The sequence below is a fragment of the Ctenopharyngodon idella genome, chromosome 20, assembly GCF_019924925.1.
Source record: "Ctenopharyngodon idella isolate HZGC_01 chromosome 20, HZGC01, whole genome shotgun sequence".
NCBI classification, from domain to species: domain Eukaryota; kingdom Metazoa; phylum Chordata; class Actinopteri; order Cypriniformes; family Xenocyprididae; genus Ctenopharyngodon; species Ctenopharyngodon idella.
Window position 1 is genome coordinate 5,691,688 of NC_067239.1, and position 27,664 is coordinate 5,719,351.

General features: G+C 35.5%; 2 long non-coding RNA genes across 3 annotated transcripts; one reads left to right on the plus strand and one right to left on the minus strand.

Moving 5' to 3' along the window:
* Positions 1 to 6,595: 6,595 nt before the first annotated feature.
* LOC127502295 (uncharacterized) lies at positions 6,596 to 12,227 on the minus strand. The gene is made up of 3 exons (XR_007926812.1): positions 11,647 to 12,227; positions 9,849 to 9,888; positions 6,596 to 8,304 (listed from the first exon to the last, which is right to left on the minus strand). It is a non-coding gene; the product is annotated as an uncharacterized LOC127502295 (long non-coding RNA).
* A 1,171-nt stretch (positions 12,228 to 13,398) lies between these two features.
* LOC127501768 (uncharacterized) lies at positions 13,399 to 27,655 on the plus strand. 2 transcript variants are annotated; one of them, XR_007926721.1, is made up of 6 exons: positions 13,399 to 13,653; positions 25,959 to 26,025; positions 26,576 to 26,637; positions 26,728 to 26,760; positions 26,891 to 27,094; positions 27,207 to 27,655. It is a non-coding gene; the product is annotated as an uncharacterized LOC127501768 (long non-coding RNA). The 2 variants fall into 2 exon arrangements; XR_007926720.1 differs by lacking the exon at positions 13,399 to 13,653 and having other exon boundaries at positions 23,959 to 26,025.
* The last annotated feature ends 9 nt before the right edge of the window (positions 27,656 to 27,664 follow it).

The window sequence follows — 27,664 nt, forward strand, 5'->3', positions numbered from 1 at the left end:
ATGAAGAAAGAATGCTGTAATCCTCTATAATTTGATAGAGAACCCCTAGTGCTTTTTCTTCTTCTCTCCAATCATTTGTCCTTTGTATCTTTGTAGGATGCTTGTCTGTTGTCTAAGAAATTTTCTAATTTGTACCAGGCCATTTGTGGTTGTTAAATTCTTTTGTTCAATAAAGATCTTGCAAAAAAAAAAAAAATAAATAAATAAAAAATTGAAAGTTGCACCCTCGAGAACCTTTACGACATGGTTTACGGCCCTGATATCGAACACTCATTGGTTCTTACCCATAGATATACATAATAAAGGCTAGATGTCTTACAGCAGAGTCTCTAACAGCATCACCGGCGGCCATCTTGTCACAGGCAAGCTTTCTGGCGGGCTCTGTGGTACCTGATGTAAGGTGAGTGATCTGCACAAACACAAATACTCTTATCTCGCTGAAATCTTGACAGATTTACAAATGGTTTGGTTTCTTACAAACGTTATTAACGTGGCTATAATTCTGGATGCTTGAACATGTTGAAATTGCAGCTTTTCTTTTCGAAAAATGACTTAATCGTGCAGCATAGTTGTGTATCACGGCTATTTGCGCAAGTTATCAAGGCTGAGACCACAATCGAGCTGTTCAATTATATAGGTTTTACTGACACCAATAACGATTTTATGACAACTAATCTTTTGTCTCAATTACAATCTTTGTGGATGTGGTTGTAGTTATTAGCTGGCTAATAACAAGAAGCTTTGAGTGAGACCTAGTAGTTACAGTTTAGCTGCTACCCAGCAATTTTACATCAGTGGGAGAGGCAGAATTGCTCTTTCTTTTCAAAAGTATGTACAATACTCTTTTTCTTTTCATTGTATGTACAATACAGGTCCTGTTACACAGGAACAGCGGGGCTATGACATAATAGTATTACAAGATTGTTGTTGACCCAAAGCTTTTTACAAGTTTGTTTACACAATCGCAGAATGTTTCTTTTGGACAACTTTACTTTTTTTTTTTGGAACAGTGAACTGAAGTAGGCACAGTGCAATGTCGAGGGGAAAAGCCTAGTAAATGGCCCAACCCTGAAGAAGTTAAAATAAATGTAATAATTCAAATTATTTTATTATAATAGTAATATTCATATTATAAAAGTGTGTGTATATTATATATATATATATATATATATATATATATATCTCATGTTGCCATTCTGTACACTGAGTTTTAGTAGCCTATATATTGATTTAACAAATACCTTGTGCGTGTGTATATTCATTGCACCTATCTGTTCTGTTCAATGTTATTTTCATATGGAAGTCCATGGTTATAATTATTCATAAGTATGCAGTGTCATAAGTACATCTCTGACGTTTATAACAAACCAAACAGTTTGAAAATCGGTAGAAAGCAAGTTATGGTTATTTAAAAAGTACATGCACCATTAAAACACAATGTTACGAGTGAGCGAGCTGACTGTTACAAGATGGCCGCCAGGTGCAGACGTCGACCTCCTTTGGCCAGCAGTGCGGACGAGACATCTAGCCTTTATTATGTATATCTATGTTAGGGCTGTCGCGATAACTGCAATATCGTAATACCGCGCTATTGACGAGCCAACCGCAGAGGAATGTAAAAACCGCAGCAACCGCGATATTTTCATGTTATTTTTTGAAAGATTATGTCCTTCTCGTTTTACACTTCATGCATGTGTACTAAATATTAAATAAGTTAATAATGATAGCATAATGTGTACCTTGGTGATTTGTACAGTGGCTCCGTAGATTTGCACTAAACAAGCCTAAACAGACAGTGAATGTGAGAGATCGACTGAGCGCGTGTGGTTACCTGCGTCTGTCCTTCAGACCGAGACATACATACATATATATATATATATATTTATTTTTTTTTTTTTTTTTTTTTTTTTTTTTTTTTTTTTAAAAGCTGTGTCCAAGGATAGTGAAATCTCTGCCTTAGCATCGATTACTAGTCAGCTGAGCCTTAAAAATACCGCAAGGAAAATTCCTTAACCGCGACAGCCCTAATCTATGTTCTCACCTGCTTTGTCACAGATCGCGACATGCCGTGTTTCAGTGGATTAACATTTGAAATGAGTGCGCGTGTAGCGGGTATAACGTGTCACACTTGTATAGCGTTCAATATGGGCCAACAGATCAGAAGGAAGATGCGACTTCTGGAGAGAGGAAGGCAGACCAGCAGGTAAGTGAAAGACCAACAGTCTTGTTTTCTGATTAAATTAAGATAATATTCTCTTTTGTAATTTGTTTGAAGTGTGTAAATCTCAAATACTATCAATTAACAAAGTACAACGAATGACAATATTTGTAGTCAACCCTCTTTTTGGTTTCTACTTGGATTCAGCAGCTGAGTCCAAGTAGATCTGATAGATCTCAGTGAGTTCACTTTCTGTTTGTCCAAAAAGGAAAAGAATCCTCCTACTAGTTTCTACGAGTTCAAAAGCAGTTCAACATGCAAATCGAATCCGTGGGTGACCCGCCATTTATATACGCTTGAATGCGTCTCATGTGTCCAGGATGGAACAGGAAAAACTTTCATAGATGATCACAATCTCTCAACAAAAAGAAGCCCAGCCTTTTAAAAACACAAGGCAGAAAAATAATCTTCCAGTCAAACACTTTCATCAACAAATATTATGTATACACTTAAAATAACATTAACTCAACTTATCGAACACATTGACACTTAAACATCACAGTTTGTCACACTTCATTGACTCACATGCGACAAATTAGCACTGGCTATGCATAAGCGGCCTATATAAACACTAATAGTTTGCTGCCGAATTTGCAACACTTTTCTTGCATAATGTCAAGTTAATATTTGAAATATAACTCACCAAGGCAAGAATTTGATATCCTATTCAAACAAGGAAGTTCATTTGCGGTCCTTTGATGCTCCGTGGGTCTGCATCAGCCTTTATTTCTAATTTTTTCCCTCTTCTCACTCCGGCGACAGCTTCTCAAAGTTATCGCATCCACTCAGAAATCCAATCCTTTCGTTATATTTAGGTGACTTTTCTCTAAATCTATCGCTCAATACGGTCAGCTTCTGAAGATCGGCACCGTACAGCTGCTTCGACTCGCGCTCTCTGTCCGTCTGCTCATACTGAAGACGGCAGCAGCACCGGCGCAGCCTGTGGGCGGGACTTCTGAATGTGCTGCTAACATTGGCTCTTAGGAAAGTCAGTCATTGAAACGAGAACCGTGATTGGACGAAACAGTTTTCCTTCTGCAACTTTCCTCTTTTTTTTTCTTTTTCTTAACTTTCTTCAACTTAATTTTTAAGTCATTTTTAACCTTTTAACTGGTAACCTGATTACCCGGGTTACACGCACCTTCACGGAGAGAAGCCGGATTCATATTTTCATGGATTAATAAGTTAAATTGTACCCCATAAAAAAACTATTACCGCCTGAGAGGACTGCGACTGCAACACATCATCATTTGAAGTACTTTTGGTACCACTTTTGACATTTTCGCAATAAATAAATTATTGTGATTATACTTACTTGTCTGTTATTCTTTTATTTATAGCAGTTCGTAGTTTTAAGAAATGGTTATGGGTAGGTTTAGGGGTAGGTGTAGGATTAGCGGCTCAAAATATTGTTTAAATGTTATATTTTTACTAAAATTGTCATTATCCTACACATTTCTGTCCATTATGTTTTATTATAAAATGGGTTTGTTTAGGTTCGGGGTTTATGACATGAAAGATTTGTAAATATTTTACGTTATTTCGCTAAAAAAAGTAAGTATTTTTACGTTTTAATGCTATAAATACGTCAATATTGTACGTTTCAACACCTTTCTAAACGTACAAAAATGTACGTTTTGTGTCTTTGAAAGTTACGTATTTATACCTACGTATTAACAATGAGACCAGTGGCCTGTTGCATGAAGCTAGCTGAACAAACTCAGAGTAGGTTTGCAGTTGACAAATCCAGATAAATCCAACCTGGTTTAGATCAGGTTCAACTGTTGCACAACGATCGGTATAAACTTTCTCTGTCAACTCAGGTTTAATCCAGAGTTTGCAAAGCGCGTGCACCTAAAAGTCTGACACGTGCGGCAAACAGCCAATCACACGGAACAAGGAGAACGTCAGTTTGATTCGCGAGAGAGCCGCGCAATTCATGTCGCTTCCGAAGATTAAGAGATCGTTTTGACAAATATGAAATAAAACGCATTTACAAAGCAGGAATAAACACTGCTGCTGCAGTGAAAGTTTGAGAAAGCAGCTGAAAGAAAATATCTGACTATATCAATGCATGTGAATCAAACAAATAGACCAAATAATTAATATAGTTTCACAAAGAGCTCAAAAGAATACATGTTAAGCTTAATCTGTTTAAAAGCTTTATATATTATGTATGTATTATATTTATTTTAATTTAAAAGCAAAGTTTAATATTGTCAATTAATATAATTGGCCTAATTATATGAATATGTCATGAATTATTCATAATTGTAATTTATTTAATATAAATATAATGAATAATTAACAGCAAATGTTTTCACTATAAACTGATTTAATTTGGAGCGAGAGATACAGGAGGAGTGGCTTTATTGCATCAGATACATGTCACTTTACTCACAGCTGATTGGTCGAGTTTGGGTTTGCGATCTCTAACCCAGAATAAAACCTGCTCCGGAGCAGGTTAGCCGTGTAGCGTCAGTTAACATAGCAACAAACCCCGCTAAAAAACCTTCATAAACCCGAAAAAACAGAGTTTGCTCATACTAATCTTGAACTTACCTGGGTAGAAACTGAAACCGACTTTGTGCAACAGGCCACAGGCTGGTAATAAACAAACTCCAGCTGGTCCAAAACACAGCAGCTAGAGTTCTTACTAGAACCAGGAAGTATGACCAAATTAGCCCGGTTCTGTCAACACTGCATTGGCTCCCTTATAAACTTCATATACATTTTAAAATCTTGCTAATTACTTACAAAGCACTAAATGGTTTAGCTTACCAGTACTTAAGCGAGCTCTTAATGCATTATAGTTCTTCATGTCTATTGTGATCTCAGAATTCAGGCCAGTTGATAATACCTACAATATCAAAATCAACACCCAATGTACTTGTTACATCAAGAAGAATGGCATCTACGGTAATATTAGTCTTTCCGTTTATCCCGGGTTTTCTGTAGACAGCCGGATCTGGGCAATATCCAGATCAGATGGAGGACCTGCGCCTAAACACAAGCACAACACATCCTTGAAGTGTCAGCAGATTGTCAACTAGACTTTCCCCTTTGAAGGCCTCATCAACACGACAGCCAGTGGCACAGATTCTCAACAAATCCGTCTCCATACCAGCATGATGAATCCGATCTTCAACCAGATGGAACTGGATTAAATATTTTGAATGTTCCGATCCAGTCTGACTTCTGACCTGTAATGCTGTTCGTTTGGTGGCCAGAGGAGAACTGGCTCCCTGACTGAGCCTGGTTTCTCCCAAGGTTTTTTTAATTTTTTTTTTTCTCCATTCTGTCACCTGTTGGAGTTTGGGTTCCTTGCCACTGTCGCCTCTGCTTATTTGGGGACACCTAATATTCAAAAATATTTTTGAGCTGCCTGCATTTGACACCATTGTATGAGAACTGAACTGTTTTCTTCAGAGCTGCTGTATATATTTTTCCAAATCCTTAATTTTCATATTTTTTATATGGAATTTTAAATAATTACATAAAATAAATACAATAATTGTGTTGTATAATGTTGATCTCTTTTTTATTTCTTTGAAAGTAAATGGGAATTTAAGGGTATGATGCAACAACACTCAGTGAAATCTGGAGTGCGAGTAGTTCCACATGATCATTCCCTGGTAAACAGCAGGGGTTTCCTCGGAGTGACATCACAGTGATGTGATTGGAGGATTCAGCAGGATAGTGTTACAGTGGCACTTTTACAAAAGCGTACTTTCACTTTCAATTTTGAAATAACTGCCTGGAGGCAAAGGGCATGTATTAGCAGAAAGGATTGACGTGGGAGTGAAGGGGGAGGGAGAGGGAGACACACACACATACACGATATGACAATAACTAGGACGGAAAGATGAGACATTGCTTAACTGACAAAAACAAAACTGCCAAGATATGAAGGCTTGTTTTCAGAGAATGTATTGAATATGAGCATGTAACACTGACAATAGTTAATTTTGTTAGATCACTAGTTAATTATGCATTAGGTATTGTGAACTAGAATGTATTAATCTTGGTTCATGATCACTTCTACATATAGGTACTACATTTCAAGTTGTAAAAATTAACATTGGTTTATGTATTATGAATGAACAATATTATAAATTAACCTATGTTAATTAATGAACCTTGTTGTAAAGTGCTACCAGTCTATTTTAAAAGAAATCAGCTAGTGCCACAAGACAATAATATACACATATTCTTCAAGATAAATTGACAAGTCTCAATATTTTGTGCAGATTTGTTTATGAGGTAAATCAATCTAGTTTAAGAATGGAAAACTGGTCTGGAAAATGAGACAAAGATATTAGCTAAGAATATAAATGATGCCAAATGATTGAAAAATACATGAGAATGACTAAAAAATTTCAGCATATCGCATTTTTATTGATGGTGTATAATTATATATATATATATATATATATATATATATATATATATATATAGATATATATATATAGATATATATATATAGATAGGAGTGCAAACCTTGCTGTATAAATAAAGGATCACTACAGAAATTGCAGCAGGGGTTTGACTGAGCAAGTTAGACATTGTGGATCATGTTTTATGAACACAAACACATTGCACAGACAATAAAACAAACTAAAAACTGTGGAAAATGTCATTAAGACTGAATTTAAATGAATTTGGTCATGAGATGAGTGAATGAATGAGATGTGGATGATTGTTTGGTTTTGCTTTTGAGGTTTTTAGTGCTTTAGCTCACCATCACTATAAAAGTGGTTTGATTAAATAATAATAATAAAAAAAACTTTCATTTCAATAAATACATTTACCGACATGTGCTCTTAAAGGAAAAGTGCACTACAGTGTGAATTCAATCCTTACATTATCCAATGACTCTGATTTAAATAAAGCATCAAACATTCAATCACATACAGTTTATATAATTAAACTGTTTTACATAATTAAACATCACAAAAACAACATTCAATTCTGTATTTCAAACACAACTACTACCCAAACAAATTTTCAATGTCTTTTCCAAAGCGGAAACTGCAACATAAATGTTACCCTTTGATATTTCCTTTCATATTTGGGGCTTTTCTTCCAGGTTTTATATAAATATAATGATAATGACAAACAGTGAGAACATTATTGCTTTGTCAGTATTTGAAAGCTGAATCAGGACAATATCTGAGGACGTTCTAATTACTCCTTCTCAAACTACAGTAGTATGTACACTGATCAGAAGTATAGCTTCAAAATGATCTGCAGCTGGTTTCACTTCAGTTAAAGGCCTTCCTTTCTCTTTCCAACCACAGAGTATCGATACATTCAAAGAGCTTATGGAACCGCCACTAATCCAGACTGTGGTGAGGTACGCTCTGTTTGAGCTGACATAGTGCCTTTACGGTTAATATCACGTCGTCGCCCACTTCCACTTGCTGTAGGTGTTTCACAAATAGTCTGTCTTGAAGAGCCAGGAAGCTTTAATATAGTGTGGAAAAATAACAGAGACGCTTCCTCTATGGAAAAACGTATTCGCAGCTCTCTAAATTTTAGCTTCACGATTACACTTTTGATCCAGGGCAAGTTTGACAATGGCATCGTCGTAATATTTCAAACTGGGTGAAAACGAGAGATTTCTTCGTGGTAATTCAAGACTGAGGGTCATGCCATAGTTTTATCACTTAAACGGCTCTTCTGAAGGACGAGCACCTAAAATTTTTTATATCCAAGCTACTTCAAGTGTTCATAATCAATTGGATGAGGAAAGCACTGGGCTCCCAGCATGCAGTGGAGGCCTAAGAAGAGTTTATCAATGTGGATGGCGCCTTTGGCTTTCACCGTGACTTCGTCTTTTTCAGACAGCATGATCACTTCCTGTATTTCCTTGCACTCGGTGTCCCGCAGGGTCTGCAGGTGGAACGATTTAGTCCCCTGTTCCATTGTCACGTTGACAACCACATCATTGTTGGTGTTTTTCATACAAGCCCACAGATAGACCATGTAGGGTCCTGCACAGGTCAGCTTCAGCCTCTTCTCATTGATCAGATCCACTGTCTGGTTCCAGGTGACCAGGAATTTGAGCTCATCTAAATCAACATCTGACACACACACACACACACACACACACACACACACACACAGACATAGAGAATTGAGAATTAGATGGCCATTCACTTTTCTTCTATAGCTGGAACTGTTTCTTCTGAGACTGACATTAGTAAGCTGATTTCATCTTTCATAAGACGATAAGTGGGAAATAAGAGTGTCTACGATAAAGAAGAAAATCATGTGCCAAGTTGTTAGAAATGTACTCTTTTTATTTATGTTAACTTCATTTGGTTTTGAAAAACCAAAGAATCACTGCTTATATATAATGTTTCAGGGGAGTCAGAACAAATGACATTTTACTATCTGAACTGAAAAAAAAAAAAAAGTTCTCTGTGATAATTATACTTGTAGTTTTTGAGTCGGTGATCTTGTGATGTTCCTCTTTTTTGTCAGATCTATGAATTAATTCAGAAAATACATTCAACTTGTTTCTGAATTAGTTCACTTCAAAATGAAAATTTCCTGATAATTTAATCACCCCCATGTCGTCCAAGATGTTCATGTCTTTCTTTCTTCAATCGAAAAGAAATTAAGGTTTTTGAGGAAAACATTCAGGATTTTTCTCCATATAGTGGACTTCACTGGGGTTCAATGGGTTGAAGGTCCAAATTTCAGTTTCAGTGCAGCTTCAAAGGGCTCTACATGATCCCAGACGAGAAATAAGGGTCTTATCTAGCGAAATGATCAGTCATTTTCTAAAAAAAATAAAAAATTATACACTTTTTAACCACAAATGCTCATCTTGCACTGCTCTGTGATCCGCCACACATTATGTAATGTTGGAAAGGTCAAGCGTGACATAGACCGAAGTACAGATCCAGTGTCTGCAAAGCGAACGTGCAAAGACTAAGTCAAACGGCCTTTACAAAAAAAGGTTAAACAACGATGTCGGATGATTTTGAAGTTGGAGGAGAAAATGAAATGTGTTTTTCTCCCTACCGCAGTACTTCCACCTACGTCACTCGTGACCTTTCCAACGTGATTACGTAATGCGTGGTGGATCGCAGAACGGTGCAAGACGAGCATTTGTGGTTAAAATGTATGAAAAAAAAATTGTTTTTTTTTTAGAAAATGACAGATCGTGTCGCTAGATAAGATCCTTATTCCTCGTCTGGGATCGTGTAGAGCTCTATGAAGCTGCACTGAAACTGCAATTTGGACCTTCAACCTGTTGAACCCCAGTGAAGTCCACTATATGGAGAAAAATCCTGGAATGTTTTCCTCAAAAACCTTAATTTCTTTTCGACTGAAGAAAGAAAGACATGAACATCTTGGACGACATGGGGGTGAGTAAATTATCAGGAAATTTTAGTTCTGAAGTGAACTAATTCAGAAACAAGTTGAATGTATTTTCTGAATTAATTCATAGATCTGACAAAAAAGAGGAACATCACAAGATCACCGACTCAAAAACTACAAGTATAATTATCACAGAGTTTTGTGGCACTTATATGACACTCTATCTGCTTAAACTCTTTATAGAAGGATTTATTATTAATTTACTGAAAATTAATCTGAAAGATAATAGCCTTACCTATCATTTGCATGAATATCCCTTTGTCCTGTGAAAACTGCTATAAAAATAAAAAATAAAAAAAAGGTTAGTGCAGGTGCTCTTATAAAAGTGATATTACATGCAAATAATAAAATCCAAAATAAAATGAAGTGAAAAAAAAAAACATCAACATTGTATTGGTTATCTGCAAACACACAGAGGAATGGTAATAGATTAGTGAATATATTTCTGACCTCTTTAAAAATCACACTAAAAAAAAAAAAAAAAAAAGCCTTATTTAAAGATTTATGCAATTTAATTCAGAGTAAAAGTCCATCAAATTGAATTGAATAGTACTTACGTATTTTAATTGAATAATTGAACTAATCAATTATTCACTTAAAATAGTTAAGCATGGGTGTTGATTCATGTTTCTGCCGGTGGGTGCCACACTCCAACTTCGTCCAACTTCCAAAAGTCATGTCTGAAAGATGTGATCGATTTTTTATCTCATATTTTTACGTGGGATTGGCGCCTATGTACGTAAGGATTATTCTAATCGACGTGATGGATCAAATTGCGTAAATCTTAAAAAAAGGCTTCATTTTTTTGAGTGCAGCATGAATGCAGACTCTCTATAAAATCAGAATTCATAATCATAACAGTAATAATCATAATTACACTGGAGGAGAAAACATCAACAGTGTTGACAGTGTTTTATTCTGTTTTGTTCATGTCACTTACAGTGTAAACCTATTTTTTTTTACTTTAAATTGTATTTCACTAATACAGTCTTTGTGTTAAGCTGAAAAATCACACTTCTGCTGCTGATTATGCATTTACAAAATTGTGAATTTTTGTATTCAGCCTATATTTGATGTTATTAATAAAATAAATGTATTTCATTTTTTAATTTTAAGGACTTTTATCTTACAACAAACAATTTTGTGACTGTTTTGGGTCACCACTTGGTATCCAGGCCAAGTTGATTCAAAATACAGAAATGGCAATCATCAAAGTGATGAGAAATACCAGACACACTCATTCTGATAGACATGGAAAATTCCATCCCCTGTCAAATCAACAGAATCGCAAAAACACTTCCATTGACCAGAGCAAAAGGGCATTTGTGGAACATGTGGGCTGAAAAGGCCTGCATAGAGAAAATGTAACACCTTTGCCCAACAAAACGCCCTTTCTGACTGTATCTCAGGACTTGGCACAACCTAAATAGCATGCACATCTCATGTGTGGGAACATTACAAGAACGGAAACTGGAGCTTTACCGTCCTGTTCACCCTTAGACCACTAGCTGGACCATTTAGTAAGTGTCTCAGGTAGTGTTATCTACTGATATTAGTATAGGCCTACTACTTTGACATGGAAAGTTACATCTCCTAACCTCAACAGTTTGGTTGACCCTCTTTAAGGGATGAATGATCTTAAAAACAAACTCACAGAAACAAGCTTCAAATGTGAACAGGGGTTTCCCAAAGGGGACATGCCAAGGCAAAGCTCAGTTTACACCACACTCTGAGACATACAACATGATCACATGAAATAACAAGTGTTTGAACTAACTAAACAAGTCCACATATTACAAAAAGTCTGTATAAAATCTCTGAAACGTTCACCTTTATCTTTGAGTGAGCATCTTCCTGTGACAAGTCTGAAGAACTTCAACTTCAACACAACCATTACCATGGTCAACACTGCCCTCTAAAGGACTTTCTAATGAACTCTTTGCTGTAGTTACTACACTCATACATAATCTACAACACTCATTCAATATTATAGACCATAACGAACTGAAATTAGATCAGAAACGAACTCTTACATGCTGTTTACTGGATCCAGGCTGCGCTCTGAGATAGATGTTGAGGCTGAGGGCAGCACAAACGGCTATTAATAAACTGTGGATGGCCAACACCGCTGCCACGTTCCTCCTCCCGTTGCTACAGCGACAGCGCGCGCCGCCGCCGCCGCTCTCTAAACTCTCTCGAGCATCCTTTGAGTCCATACTGAGTGACGGACGAAGTGAGTTTAACTGCCCTGATTAGAAACTCCTCGCTTTTATAACTGCAAAAAAGGCGGAGGAGGACACAAACGAAACCCCGAAAGAAAAAAAACATCCCCTTCCAACGCATCGAGCCAGAGGCCTTAAGTGGAGGATGCTTAGTTTTTCTGTTTGTCTTATTCAGAATGATAGCCTCAAACTTTCACACACGGTGTATTTTGAAAGTCGGTCCAGCAAATACAGGCTACCAACAGCAACTGGTACACTTTACACGTACAGTTCACCCAAAAATAAAAAGTGTGTCATTATTTACACATTTTCACGTTGTTCCAAACTTGTATATTTTCTTCTGTTGAAAGGCATTTTGAAGAATATTTTGGTAATCAAGCAGTTTTGGTGACCGCTGATGGTTTTGTATGTTTTATTATTATTTATTATTATTTTATTATTATTTTTTTTTTGCACGGACAAAGGATATATATATATATATATATATATATATGTATATATATGTGTATGTATATATATACACACACACACACACACACACATATATATATATATATATATATAAATAAAATATTGTGTGTGTGTGTGTGTGTGTGTGTGAAATATATATATGTATGTATATATATACACACACACACACACACACACACATATATATATATATATATATATATATATATATATATATAAAATATTGTGTGTGTGTGTGTGTGTGTGAAATATATACATGTATGTATATATACACACACACACACACACACATATACATATATATATATATATATATACACACACACATTTTTTTTCCATCGACTTGTTTTTCTTTAAGTAGCCTAAACAATGTGATGTGTGGAGAGTCCCAGCATACTAATACATCTCTTTCTCTTCAAAATATTTTTCTCACAGAGGTTTAAAAATCAACAGCAAACGGCTGACAGCTCATTGCACAAATATTTAATCCTCTCTTTTCCTTTTCCTTTCCTTTCCTTCTGAGATTAAAGAGGTTTGTTGTTTCCTCTAATAAGGTGCAACATGCTATATACAACAGTAACGAAAAACTGCATTAGAACAAACCCCGAATTTCTCATTGAACAAAATGTAAAATTTAAACGGAAACTTAGGGAAGCCCAAGTTTTTTAACCCTTTTCTCGAAGACTTAAAACTCAATGTACCTGATTTCTGATCCTTCTAATAAGAAAGCTGTGAAAACCGTAAATCTTTTTCAAAAGGAAAATTATTTTCTCTTTTTTTTAAAATTATGTACAAAATCAGTACATACATATACATCTCACAACAAATATGAAAATAGGGGGAAAAAAATTATACAACAACAAAACAAAAAACATGGAACATTAGGCTTTGTTCGAGGTGCATCGGCGCTGCGCAGACCGATCAGCGTTTGACATCAAAGTACCGCGAGAGCGATTCAAAAGCATAACGAGCCATATGCTCTTTAAACGCTCTCGCGGTACTTTGATGTCATACGCCGATCAGTCTGCGCTGCGCCGATGCATCTCGAACAAGCCTATTATTTTTGACCGCCACTTCTCGCGTGAGTTTCACAACGCGCTTTCATGACATCTACCGCGTGCTGACAGGTGGCTGGAAGCGATGGCTAACCGTTTAAAACGCTTAAAATATTAGTATTTTTCACTCACACAACTATCGTTTTACTTCAGAAGACATTGATTTATCTGCTGGTGTCGTATGGATTACTGTCATGATCACTTTACGTGGTTTTTATGGTGTCAACTTTGAGAGACTCGTGCACCTTTATTTTTAAAGAGAGAAAGTTTATACATCTGCGACGACATGAGGGTGAGTAACGTTAAATGAGAGAATTTTCATTTTTGGTTAGAGTTTATCTTTAACATCACTGTTTAACGACACAATCCGCATGCCTTATTATTTCAGAATTTCATGGATGTTGCTTTGTAAGAAAACAGTTAACAATTTTGTTAATTAAAAATAAATTAACAAATAATGAAAAACGCCGAGCTACAAAGTAAAATATATTTTCCTACTTTAGCTGAATCCTGAAATATTGAAACTACACTCATAAACCACAGAAAACCACAGCACAAAATCCTGGAATAGTAGATTTGTCAGCGTCTTTTTATTAAACGATCAGAATCCCGATGCAAATTGCATCATTCTGAAGGGGTTTCATTTGCGCAGATGACTGTCAGACTGTATATTAATCGAGTTATTACTTCCAAAATAAATAAAGGAACACAAAATATTGATTTGCCTTTAATTTTGATAAGTGTGAGAGAACATATAACCCCTTCACATAGTGTCACATTTGTAACCACCATCAACACCTCTTCTCCATCACACATCTAGGCCTATGTACTTCGTAGAAATACTGAGAAAGTCTATCACACTTCTATCCAGCAGACAGTCAGAGGGAGACAGGGGAAGCCCACCTGGGGCAGAAAGGCAGCGGTCAGAGGTAATTTCACAGAAGAGGGAATGCAAAAACTAATTGTTTAAATTAGGCTGGAAAAGTCAGCCACAGAAAGTTTGTAAGAGATTATTTTACGATAAAGTGAGACTGATAAGAGATAAGGGGGTTTGGAACACACACATTTGGAACTTCTTTGACCTTATCTCACTACAGTACCTGAATCATCACATACAGATATATGCATAAACCTCTTTGAAACAGAAAACAAAAGCTAATTGCCAAAACAACACGTATTGATGATTTTGGATTCAGTATAAGAGGCAGCTGTGCATAGGTTAATTTTTTTTGTACTAATTATATCTCATTATAGAATATAAACATAGTATACATATGTCATATATACAGGATACAGACCTGAAAGCTTGGCAACGGATGCCTTGCTGCTTCATGCAGAACCTGATTTCACCAAGTGCAACACGTTCCCAGACTAACATCTTTGTTGATCCTGGAACAACATTCCAATTAACCAATCAGATTTGAGGGACAAGTTTACTGTTTGTATCAAGTTTTTGCTTACAACCAGGGTTAGGTGCTTCTACATCAGTGTTATTCACCTATCATTTCCCTCTGATTTAAGGGATATGGTTAGGATTAAATTTTCGGACAGGAATGTCAACAAAATATGTTGACCCAGGAACGTGTCTAACTCAGCAAAATCAGGACGTGCGTGCCCTAGCCCAGTCGGTCTATTACATTTTTTTGGATGGTTCCATAGCGTTTCTTTCCTTATGCCACACTCACCACTATTTACAAGAAAACATAACGTCTAGTTACTAATTCAGAGATGTTACGTCAGGACAACAGACTAATTGAGCGCTCAGGCGAGATAACGTCAAACGTAACTGACTAAAAGGGAACTGCATGTGTAATGATCTCAGACAAATTCACTTCAGCTTAATACACAACTAAGAAAATATTTAAAGGGTTAGTTCACCAAAAAAAATTACAATTCTGTCATTAATTACTCATCCTTCATGTTGTCCCAAACACGTAAGACCTTTGTTCATCTTCGGAAGACAAATTAAGATATTTTTGATGAAATCTGAGAGCTTTCTGGCCTCTGATAGACTGCAATGTTTTTACCACATTCAAGGTCCAGAAAGATAGTGTAAACCCTAACGCTCAAAATAATTAATTGGTTTGAGTAGGACAAACTTAAATTAAACAAATTAGTTCAGTCAAATTGACTTTTATGAGTATTTAACACTTTTTTTCTTTCAAGTTCACAGAACTGATATATTTTAAGTAAACTGAACTGTTTCATTGCTTTGAGTTTTGTGAACTTATTTCTTTTAATTTAGACGAATTTGAGTTTAACTGAAACTGGGCTGGGATTTCTGGGCTGGGATTTCTCTCTGGGATTCCAGCATGCTTTGCCCAAGGCGCTCGATAGTAAATGCTAAAATTAAGTGTTATATAATTTTTTTTTTTTTTTTTTTTTTGTGCAAGATTAATGTTAAAGTGAGAGATTTGGTATTTGCAATGCTAATTTAGAAAAGTTTCTGTTAACGTGGGTTTTTGGAGAGTTCCCATCATGGTGACAAGTGGTGCATGCAGCTTGGTTCGAGAGCAAGTATGTTAAATGCTTTATATTGCTGCACTCATTCAGCAGTGCTGTACCATGCTAATGTTAACATATTATCAAATTAGCAAGTTAGCATTTTCTGAATTAGCTTGTTATAGCTAAGTTTACACTAATAAAAATGTTCACATTGAGGTTACATGAAAATTTATGTTAAATGTATGAATTAGTGTACTCAAACATTTCAAGTTAAGATGTTTAAAATAAAATGTATGAGTACAAAATACAAATTTGCCAGTTCTGCTTACTTGAGCTTTGAATTTCTTACCTTAAAAATTCAGGCAAATTTGAGTTTTGCCTTTTTATCATTTTGACAGTCCTTAATTTTCTTTTCCAAATTTTAAAAATGCTTTGAGAGACAGTGGTCTGAGGTGTTTGGTACTAAAATAGATAAAGGGGGGGAAAAGAAAAGAAAAACATCTATTTTTTCTTAATATATACATTTATTTTTTTTATCCTAATCTTTAGCTCATTTTAGTCTTAACCTTTATGCAGCAGTTTAAAAGTTTTAAACATTTTTTTTTAAGGTAGATTATGTGTTTCATGTTTCTGTCTCCTGTAAAAGAATCACTGAAACTTTGTGACACAGGTAAATGACTGTCACACAAAGAAACTAAACACAAGCAAACTAGAAAGAGAAACTGAATCTTTGTGCTTAGAATGATCCAAAAAGGTGTAATACCTAAACACTGTGGGCTGCATTTGAAAAACATCTGCGGGCAGACGGAGCTTTCTGAAGATCGCGATTGCTAGCTGAAGTGTTGTCACTAAATCTCTGATCGCTTCAGAGGGACTGTCCCTGTGCCAAATGTACAATATTGTCATGCCAAGTAAAAATGACATGTGTAAATTCATGTTTAAATAGGGACTGTCATTGTGAACCAGGGACGGTAGGAAGACAGTACTCTGTGATTAGAGGTGTAAAAAGTACAAATGCTGTCAAAATTCATACTCATTTAAACATCTAATTACCTAGTCAAAAAATACTTGAAAGCAAAAAAAGTATCTACATTTAATTGTACACAAGTTCATAAAAGTAAAAAGTAAACGCTTCTTAATGCTTTTCAAATTTAAGCAAGTGTTTAAATTCACTTTAACACAGTATGATGCTAAAAGCACAGTATATTAACTCAAAGGGATAGTTCACCCAAAAATTAAAATTCATTAATTACTCACCCTCATGTTGTTCCAAACCTGCAAGACTTTCATTCATCTTCAGAACACGAATGAAGATCTTTTTGATGAAATCTGAGAGCTTTCTGTCCCTCCATATAGCTACATCTACACAACTGACACTTTGACACTTCAAAAAGTTCATAAAGAGATCATAAATTAATCCATATGAATTAGAGTCCAAATTTTCTGAAGAGACACAATCGCTTTATATGATGAACAGATTGAATTTGGGCTTTTATTCACATAAACATTCATCAGCTCGCACATCAGTTGTGGTAAACTGAAGCTCAAGCATGTTCGCTTGACGTGCGAGAACCAATGAGGTTCATTCTCGTGTTACGCAGCATGTTTTAGCTTCCATAAGAACCAATGAGGTTATTTCTCGTGTTACGCAGCATGTTTTAGCTTCCATAAGAACCAATGAGGTTCATTCTCTTGTGTTACACAGCACATTTGAGCTTGACACTTTGTACAGTTGTTAACACTTTCTAGATCTACAAATAAAAAAAAAATTGGAGCGATATCTTGTTTTTATGTTAGTGTAGAAAAAAAAGTCACACTCAGGGTCTTTGAGGTCTCCACAGACCTCAGGCAAAGTTTAGAATTTAAAAAATAAGAAAAAATAAGTTTTTCCAAAAATGTTGATTTTGAGGATGAATTTTGTCCATTTTCTAAGTGGGGTCTCATTATAATGTAACAATATTGAAAAACTGATTTTTTTTTTTTATTACAAAAAATACTGAACTTTGACAAAAAGTAGCGTTTATTGTTATAATTGTGATTTCATAATATTTAGATATGAATCCAACTGAAAAATACTTGTGAAAAGATGTCTTTCAGTTAGTCAAATAGCACATAGCAAATAGTGGAGCTCTGCAGCCATTTACTGGTAAAAGTGATAATTTTTTTTTACTTTTAAAACTGCATTTTCCAAAAGATAGACAAAAATCTTACACTAAACCATGTCAAATTATCCATGTTATCCCCATGAATAAAATGTAGAAATGTGGGTCTTTTATAAAGTGAATTTTACATAAAAAGCTGTTTTTGTATAAAAACCTATTTAAAAAATATTTTTTAATTTATATAAATTTAAAAAATATGATAAATCCTCCAAAAACTGCACAAATGTGGAGTAAAAACATTAATAAACAGAGTAAAATTACATTTGTTTAAAAAAAACAAAAAAAACAATTATTTTGTTACAAAATTACATTTTGGAGACCCCAAAGACCCTGAGTGTACTTCCCAAACGAAGACCGCACAAGGGTTAAAAAGATCTTCATTTGTGTTCCGAAGATGAACAAAAGTCATGTCAGGTTTGGAACAACATGAGGGTGAGTAATTAATGACAGAATATTCATTAACACCTTTCATTAAAGGGACAATCCCACAACCATGGCTGTCTAACTGGTTAATGACATAATGCAAAAAAGCTTGCAGAATGCAGGGGAAGTGCCCTTTCATGGCTGATTGGTGGTGGCCCTGTTCCTACATTATACTTCAAGTAGAGTTCACTTAGGATTAAAGTATCTGTAAAATGACAAAACGTATCAGTTAGCAACATGATCAGTTATCAGCATGATCAACATAACGTTTAGGTACTTCTATTAATAGTCCTTAGTCAGGGTAGCACCATATTTAATTTTTGACAGGAATGAAAACAAGGCTGTGAGGGACAGAAGTACAGTGCGTTCAATTGATTTTACTGTTGTTTAACAATCCAATTGTTCAGTTGACAAAACGTCATTCCAGAACAAAAAGTTGCAAGTTGTGAAAATTACATACAGTATAGGACTTTCATATAGTGCTTGCCATTGTAAAGACTGGAAGTCTATCCCTCAAAGTCTCGTTTTCATCAGTGTTAAGTTCAGTATGGCGTCTAACCTGACAGCGAATCTATGACAGCGAATGGGAACCTTTGCCATATAGTCACCATACCTTTTACAGGCAGTTTAAATGTTAAATTAAAAATCTGCTAATAAAATATTAGATAATATTAAAATTCTGGCCAATGCCGATAATCATTTTCATGTTAACTAATAAATAGCCGAAAATATAACTCTATACTATTTTTTTGTATAATATAGAGGAGCTATGGTGGCCAACACAGGACAAAGATGTCGTCATCTGAGACAGCAGAGAGTAGCCAGTCAAGCAAACGCGCTCTGTAGAGCAGTTTGTCCATTTAGGGCTGCTGTAGAAACATGTCGGGGACACGTAAGGGGACCCGCGGTGTATGTAGATAGAAATGGCTCTTTCTAAGATAATAAAAACATAACGATTCATTATGTAAGGTCTTTATATACCACTGAAAACATAGTTATGTATATTATATTGCATTTCTGTCAATAGATCCTCCTCAAATTTACACATTGCACCTTTAAGATAAAATTATTTTAACATTTATTTATAACAAACTTGTTTTAAATGCTTCAAGTGTTGTAAATGCTTTTTGCATCACAACATTATGTACGGTATTAAAATTGATATTCATTTAAAAAGTTGCTAAATGTTGTATTTAAAATTTATTAACAGTATTATGTACAGTAATCATTAGTGTTTTTAAAGATGCATTTTTGTGTGAAGACAGCAAAGGTAATCTAAATATAAAAACAAGTGCACAATTAAATACAAAATATCAGTTGATTGCAATTTTGCCAATTTGCTACAGATATAATGTTCGAGGTTTGATGGCATATCACTTGTAACAAGTATATGATTAACACTTAAGTTTGAGGAACTTCCTAATACCTTGATGAACACAAAGGTGTTGTCATACAGACTCTCCATTTTTATCTCAACCATGAATCATGAGCAGTTAGTCAGATTACAGAGCAGCTACAGAGAGTGCAAATGACCAAAAAAAAAAAAAAAAAAACACCACACAATGAGATCAAAAGTAGGGATGCGCCGATCCGATACTGCCATTTTTGCGGGATCGGGTATCGGCCGGACGGGACCGATCCAAATCCGATATTGTGCGTGTACTATTCTGTGTTATTATTAAGCCCCACAAAAGGCACAAAAACATTAAAAAGCACCATAAAGTTTTCGTGCACTATATTTCAAGTGTTCTGAAGCCATTCCATAGTTTAATTTGAGGTACAGATGAATATTTAAGTCGTTAAATTAAAGTTAACGTAAATGCTTCCCTCTGCTGCAGCTGTCAGTCCTTCTCAATTCAGCATTCAGACTGCGTGTCGCGTTCGGTTACGACAGTCAACACAATGAAACTCTCTCCAAGATGATTCAACGTTTCTATCATTATACTTCATCTGTAACCTTCTATTACCGGTAACCTATTACCGGTAATAGAATACGCATCAATATATCTTCACTTTGTGCTTTGAACTTTTCACTGCGGAGCACTGCCGCTGCGTGCTGTGACTCCATCATGCTTCAAGCGCATCATTCTGCACACGAGATGCGCATAAGCGCTTTGTGCCGCTCTGTGTGGGAGCCGTTCATATTATAATACTTTTCCGCAATGAAGATTTGTTAATAGCCTTTTTTGCTCTGTCCTATCTATCATATGTTGCTGCCTCATTAAAAAAACAAAACAAAACAATAACAAATAAACAAAAAACTGCGCTATAAATTTAAAAGAAATGTCTTTTAATTTTATAGTGTGTGTAATATTTATTTATTTATTTATATATATATATATATAAAATGTAATATATATATATATATATATATATATATATATATATATATAATGTGATATAATATATATTTAGTTTATATATATATATATATATATATATATATATATATAAACTAAATATATATTATATTATGTCATGTATTAATCATTCATGAAAAACAAGCCATGAGTCATGGATGAAGGAGTCTGCTGGACTCCTGTTTATTTTGAATGTCTACCAAGCTAGTGAAGCTATTGGTTTATTTAGTTGTTGCATTGATGCACAATTATTTAATAAATATTTCACTACATTTGTGTCTGTTTTGTTTTACAAAGTTAGGAATGTAATGTTTAAGTCAAGCCTGATGCCTTGCATAAAAGAATGATTCCAGTCTCTTCCACACAGTGAGGCATACAGTTTATTAGGTAATTCAGTACTTTTTTTTATTATTACTTCGGATCAGTATTGGCCGATACTGAACCCCAGGTATCGGAATTGGTATCGGAAGTGAAAAAGGCGGATCGAAGCATCCCTAATCAAAAGTCACTTTTTCATATTCAGTGCTGTAGAGGCTTCACAGGTTTTTTTTTTTTTTTTATGCAACTAATAATTGACTTTTTGGTCAAAAGATTGAGTTTTTATTAAGAGAAATGACCGTTAGTATTGACTATTTAAAGTGTCCATCAGGAATAGTTTCAGGGTAAGGTAAAATGTGTTTCTTCCTTCGCATGTCTCAAGTGCTACAAGTTTGAACCTGATTCCTTATAGCTTCAGCTATACTTATTGTAATAAGGGCTCTTCTGAGAATAAGCAGGGAGAGCTGCCTGTGAATCATTTCTCATGCTTTCTCCCAAGTACTCCCTCTCTGCTGTTACTTCATAATAAACACTACGATTAAAGCATTGTTATCTTGTTAAATAGATAAAATTATTGCGTGATGATGAATGTCTAGACTGTCAGTCACAAACATACTCACTTCTACCCCACAAACCTCTGTTACGAAGCCACATACAAGACGTCAGATGTCATATCAAAGCTTGATATTTTCCACCGGCCTGTAGTGGGCATACAGATGTTCCACTTTTAAAGAACTACTTCCGTTTCAGAACGATATCAGTAACTTGAAAAACACTTGAATGTTTCATTCAGTTCTTTCATGATTGAGTTCTTTATTATATAATTATTACTAATTATTAAAAAACAAATAAAAAAACAAATGTTAAAACATTCCAAAATAATTAATGAGTCAAACCAAAAATTATTCAGACATTTTTGATATATTTTTACTAGTGGGTGCAGGACACTATAGTTGAATTATGTAAGTGAGGATAGCAAAATAAAGTAAACTGTGACATATTATACCCAAAAATTCCTCATGCAGTGGACTACCAGTAAAATTATTCAGACACTTTGACCTGACCATGTTTTGCTTAAGTTTTATCTGACATAATTAATTTTAATTTTTTCTGACACAGTTTAACTCTGAGATGTTGTCATATTTTATTACCTTTTTTTTTTTTTTTTAAACTATAGTGAATAAACTGTATTAATGAATGAAATTTTCAAGGTGTCTGAATAAATTTTGGTTTGACTGATATAAAAATATTAAAAAAACAATGATTATTTAATTTTTAATTATTAAAAAAATAAAACTATTATAAAAAGTTTAAAACTAATTTAAAAATATTCCAAAAGTTAAATATTTAAAAATATTCTACATTATTATTAAAAAAAAAATATACAAACCAATGGTTATTTTAAATATTTTATGATTATAAAAATGATTAAATAAATAAATAAATAAAAAATATTGTTAAAAATAAAATATTTAAAAAAATTATTCCAAAATAATTATTATTCAAAAAGTCAGCATTCACATTTGATTTTGATCATATGTTGATATGTTGTGTACCGATATGCTTTGTGGTGCATGGGTGACGTTTCATTGCACTGAAACTTACTGTTTGTTCTGCTACAACTTCCCATCAGTGGGCTCTCAACAGACCACCGGGCTTTCCCCGTTCAGTATATACGTCTCCACCTGTACTAAGAGAATGACCTCATTAGTCAATATCAGCCGTTATCTCAGGCGAGCCCCCTTCCCACAGCCCACAGAGAGGTGGGTGGTCAGGCCCGACAGCCTCAGATGAGCAAGCGTGTTTGAGGTGTCAGATATTTAGGACAGCCAGTCAAGTTCAGAGGTGACTGGAGGGAGAGATAAGATTCACTGCGGCAATTGCAAAGACGACACTAGCCACACGTGAACCAACAGAGGCTTTCTGGAAATCCCATAGCCAAGCTAAAGGACAACATACGGCAACAAGCAAACAAAAATCAGATTGTGTTGTGATGTGATGTAAACACTATCAGATAATGAGGTTTGAAAGCAGAGAGGAGTTTTTATAACAAAGTGGCATACTCTCTCATTAGGAATATCCAAAAACCTTTCAATCATAACTCTCGACAGTTTCACTGTTAGTCAGTGACTATATGAAATGATTATTTTAGGCGACTCATGAAACATGAGTCTACTTTTGCAGTTCGTACCAAAAGTTTCCAGTAAACCAAAAGAGAGAGATGATGTTGGTGATACATTGGCCCCAAAACGTATTGATCACTTGCAACAAATGTCATATGCCAATGTTATTAATAACAAAATATTCAAATATCAATTTCTCACAACTAACAATTTTTTTCCAATGACATGAGGGTGAGTAAATGATGACAGAATGTTCATTTTTAACTTTGAACATGATCCAACATTTGACAACGACAAAGTGTCTAAAGTGTCAGTTGTTTTTACAGTTTAACTTAAAACTTCTATCTATTCATCCATTTTCTAAACCACCTGTCCTAGGCAGGGTTGCGGGGATGCTGGAGCCTTTCCCAGCCAATGGCAGGGTAACTCCCTGGAGTAAGGCGGCTTAATTACCTCACGTGAAATAGAAGAACAGACTGGTGTGACGTTTTTTTCGAACAAAATCAGGCTTAAACAAACAAAATTTGTTTCGGAAGCTCGAAACAGCTTGCCAAAGCAAACTTTCTGGAAAAAGTTTGCTTTGACTTGTAAACACCATTGAACTACTATTGGTCTTTGGCAATTGACCCTTTCCTGGGAGTTTGATTGACAGGCGATCTAACCAACCATAATGCCGAATCCGCCGTTTTGTCCGACAAAGCAGTCAGGGAAGTTAGTAGACTAACATCGGTGGACTTGAACTTGAAAAATGGTGTGTATTGACGTCTTTCCGTGGTTGAAACAACATTCTTTTTGATGTTCATTCATGTTTATTTGATGTTATAAATTAGCCTAACTAGCAGGAAGACACGATCAGTTCACGAGCTGCTTGAACTGAGGCGCTACAGTAATCTGTCACAACACATTAAAGAGCCACAAAACGGTAATTATTCTTAAAAAATTACAAAATTTGAGACTGTGTTTCATATCAAAAGTAACCTTCTCTGTCTTGTCTGTCGACGCGTTGTCAGTGTCTTCTTGATGCTCCGTGATGTATTTTTTACTGCGTGAGAACGTGTGGCTTGAGAGTGGCATGGCTTGTTGGACATAGTAACAGTAACTAAAGGGGGCGGGTCTTTGCGAACAGTCAGTTACGTAATAGGTAGGTGTGGCTCTGAGACTCTGCCTTCTTTGACGTGGAAATCATCTCCGGTTCATTTCTTCTGTTCAGTCCGTCGAGGTCCGATGCAAGTAAATACATGAACACCATGGAGAGCTGCTTTACAGTAGAAATTGAAGGCTGCTGTCACTTTAAAACCTCATGTATGGATCTAATATCCACCTTTTTCCTACACCCCACGACTCTTTGCACAAATTATTAGAGTAACTTCCGTTAAACTGTAAACCATCAGCGAAAGTTTCGCTCTATGAATACAATAAGTGTTTTTAAAAACTGGGCACAAAGAGATGACATTCTACTCACCCTTCAGTCAAACTGACGGATATGGATTATTTGTAGAGCAACCTTATGATTTGAAATGATTTGTTTCAGTCTTTTTGAGTGGAACTTTCCCAAACCAGAAGTGCCTCTCTGTTAAAATCTCTGACAAAACTTCTCCACCACAGTTTCCTGTAAGAGCCGCCCAAAAAAAAAAACAAAAAAAAAAAAACTTTGAAAAATAAAAGAAAAATGCAGGTTTAGAAATAAAGCACCTCTATTCATAAAAGAGTTATGTTTGAACTAACTGAGATTATTATTGATCCAAATGGCCGATTTGTCATGGTCTTGGGCAAGCTCCGCAACATATCAGTAATCTTAGGCCCTGTCCACACGAACACGGGTATTTTCTAAACCACAGCTTTTTCAATGCGGTTTGGCTGTTCGTCCACACGCAAATGCAGTATCCGGTCACTGAAACCGAACATTTTTGAAAACTCCTGCCAGGGTGAAGATTTGTAGAAACTCTGGTTACAATGTTGTCGTGTAGATGGTGAAACCAGAGATTTTGGCTTGTGACGGTAGAACTGGAACCAGTAATAACCTTTTTTTCCAGGCTTCTGATTGGCCAACATGGCTTTACGGTTAGGGTTATATCACTACCTGTTGGTTTGGCATGCTCTTGACAGCGTTTCATAGTGCTTTTTGTGTTTTCATGTGGACACGATTTTTTTTTTTTTTTTTTTTTTAAACGAAGGAGGAAAAACTCAGTTTATAAAATACCTGTGTATGTGTGGACTATGCCTTAGCTTCAACATACGCCCTCACCTGGGACAATCATGAGTTTGTTTTTTTCAAGCTTACCAAAAGTAGATGAACATCGGAGGGGATTTTAACTTGGTTCAAGATGTATCCCTTGACAGGTCTTACTCTAACCAGTCTACTCTAACCAAATCAGCCAACATGATTCTGAACTGCGCATCTCACCTGAGACTCTCTGATCCTTGGAGATTTAAAAACCCGCAAGGCTGTTTCATTCTTTTCCTATGTTCATCATACATTTTCTAGAATTTATTTCTTTTTGGTAGATAATAAATTGTTACACTATTACCACATGCACTTACCACACATTAGAGGTCTCTGATCCGCGCCCCCGGACGTGCGTCTACTTAAAGTGCGTCCGAAACCGCCTACTTCTCTACTATATAATAGGGAAAAAGCAGTAGGCGAGCAATTAAGTATGTCAGAAACCTCAGTAATCATAAATGAGTAGTCGAGAAGTTCCCGGATGGCCTACTGCTTCCGCCCAGATTCTGAAGTGTTCCTCGATCGATACTTTTCTATCCCAGGAGGCCACGGGAGAGGATACGTCATAATTGAACACGGAGGAGAAAAGCAGCGCGGATGCTTTCAAATGTGAGTATTGAAAACTAAAAACACGGTTCCTTGTAATAAAATAGCATTTGTTGAACTACTGTGGAGTAAACCGCTGAATGTGTAAAGATGCTAGACACTATAGTTGTGATTTTACAGTAAAAACACGATTTATTATGATAACGGGAGCTCTAGTAAACACACATAACTTAATTCTCCGAAGTGGATTTACATATTCTAAACCACATCTTAAAGGTGCTTATTAAATGTTTATTTAACATCTGACAGGAACATCTTCTTTAAGTATTATGGCTTATGAGTGATGGATTCTGTATGAGTGATGTATGTGTGCTATTATGTAGAATTCACTGTTGTCAACACTGCTTACATTACATGAATGAAAATAACGTAAATAAATAAATATACATAAAATAAACATAAGTTTAATCTATTTTATTTGTCCATTAGTACTGTTGGTAAATTAAGGAACATTTGTATTGGATAAAAAGATGTTAACACATCATAAACATGTAAATGTAGATTTAAGCACATAAATCTCAGAGGAAACTTGAATCTTGTCTGGATGTTACAGGAACAGATGATCACACGTGTGTTCATCTGGTGATGAAGGAATGCTGCCATCAAAGGCTTTGAGTGAGGATACTACAGAAATGAATAAGTCTATTTAAATCTAGAGTTATTACAGCACTTTTCTGAATCTTGATTTCTTTGCATTTGCTGCAGAGCTTTGTGGTGAAGCAGGACCTACAAGACAAGGTGACTGCAGCAAAAAAGGAAAACCTGAAACAAAAATATAAAGATCATTTTGTTACTTCTAATACAGAAATCAAATGGCACTGTGCTGTTAAGATGACTGCTTTTGTATTATATTTGTGCATTATTGTAGGATGTGAAATGTCCTCAGACTGGTGTGAGCACTGAGGATGGCGAGCCACAGGTCCTGGAAATGGTGTAGAGCCATGGACGAGACGCTCCATCACTCCTCCTTCCAAGTGACTTGATCAAGGACACACTGGAGGTGATGCTGCAGAGATTGAACCAGCAACCTTCTGCTGACCAGCTCAGTGGTTTAGCCCACCACACCACAAAAGTAATGAAGCTACGACAAAAATTAGCAAGTAATTGTAAAAATATTAAATGAAATATGGCAAGAAACAGAATGCTGACATTAATGGATTGTAAAATGTTTTAATCTGTTTTAGTCATGCTGATGGAGAGCACATGAATGTTTGCAGCAGACACAGCAGCAGCCAGATTGTCCCGCACATCTTCTCCCACTCTTGCTTCAAGGTTGTGGGGTTCAGGGGTCCATCATCATCATCATCTTCCTCATCCTCTGGATCAACGATGTCCCCACTGAGAAGAGCAGCAGTGAGGGACATGATGGATGAAGGTGTTCATCAGAATAAAGCTGCAGAATTGGCACAGCTGTGTTGAGATGGCAGTAGGATTGTAAATACGTGATTGTTAGATCAATAAATTTGAATAAAGCTTTGTTTCATGTGTTGTTGACTTGTATATGCATTTATTTATTGTCATTACTTTAATTCTTTTACTTTTTTTTATTAATTATGCTATCAGTAAATTTATATATTTTATTAAGCAATGAATTTATTTGAATTAATGCAATTGACTGTAAATTGAGATGTATTCACATTTG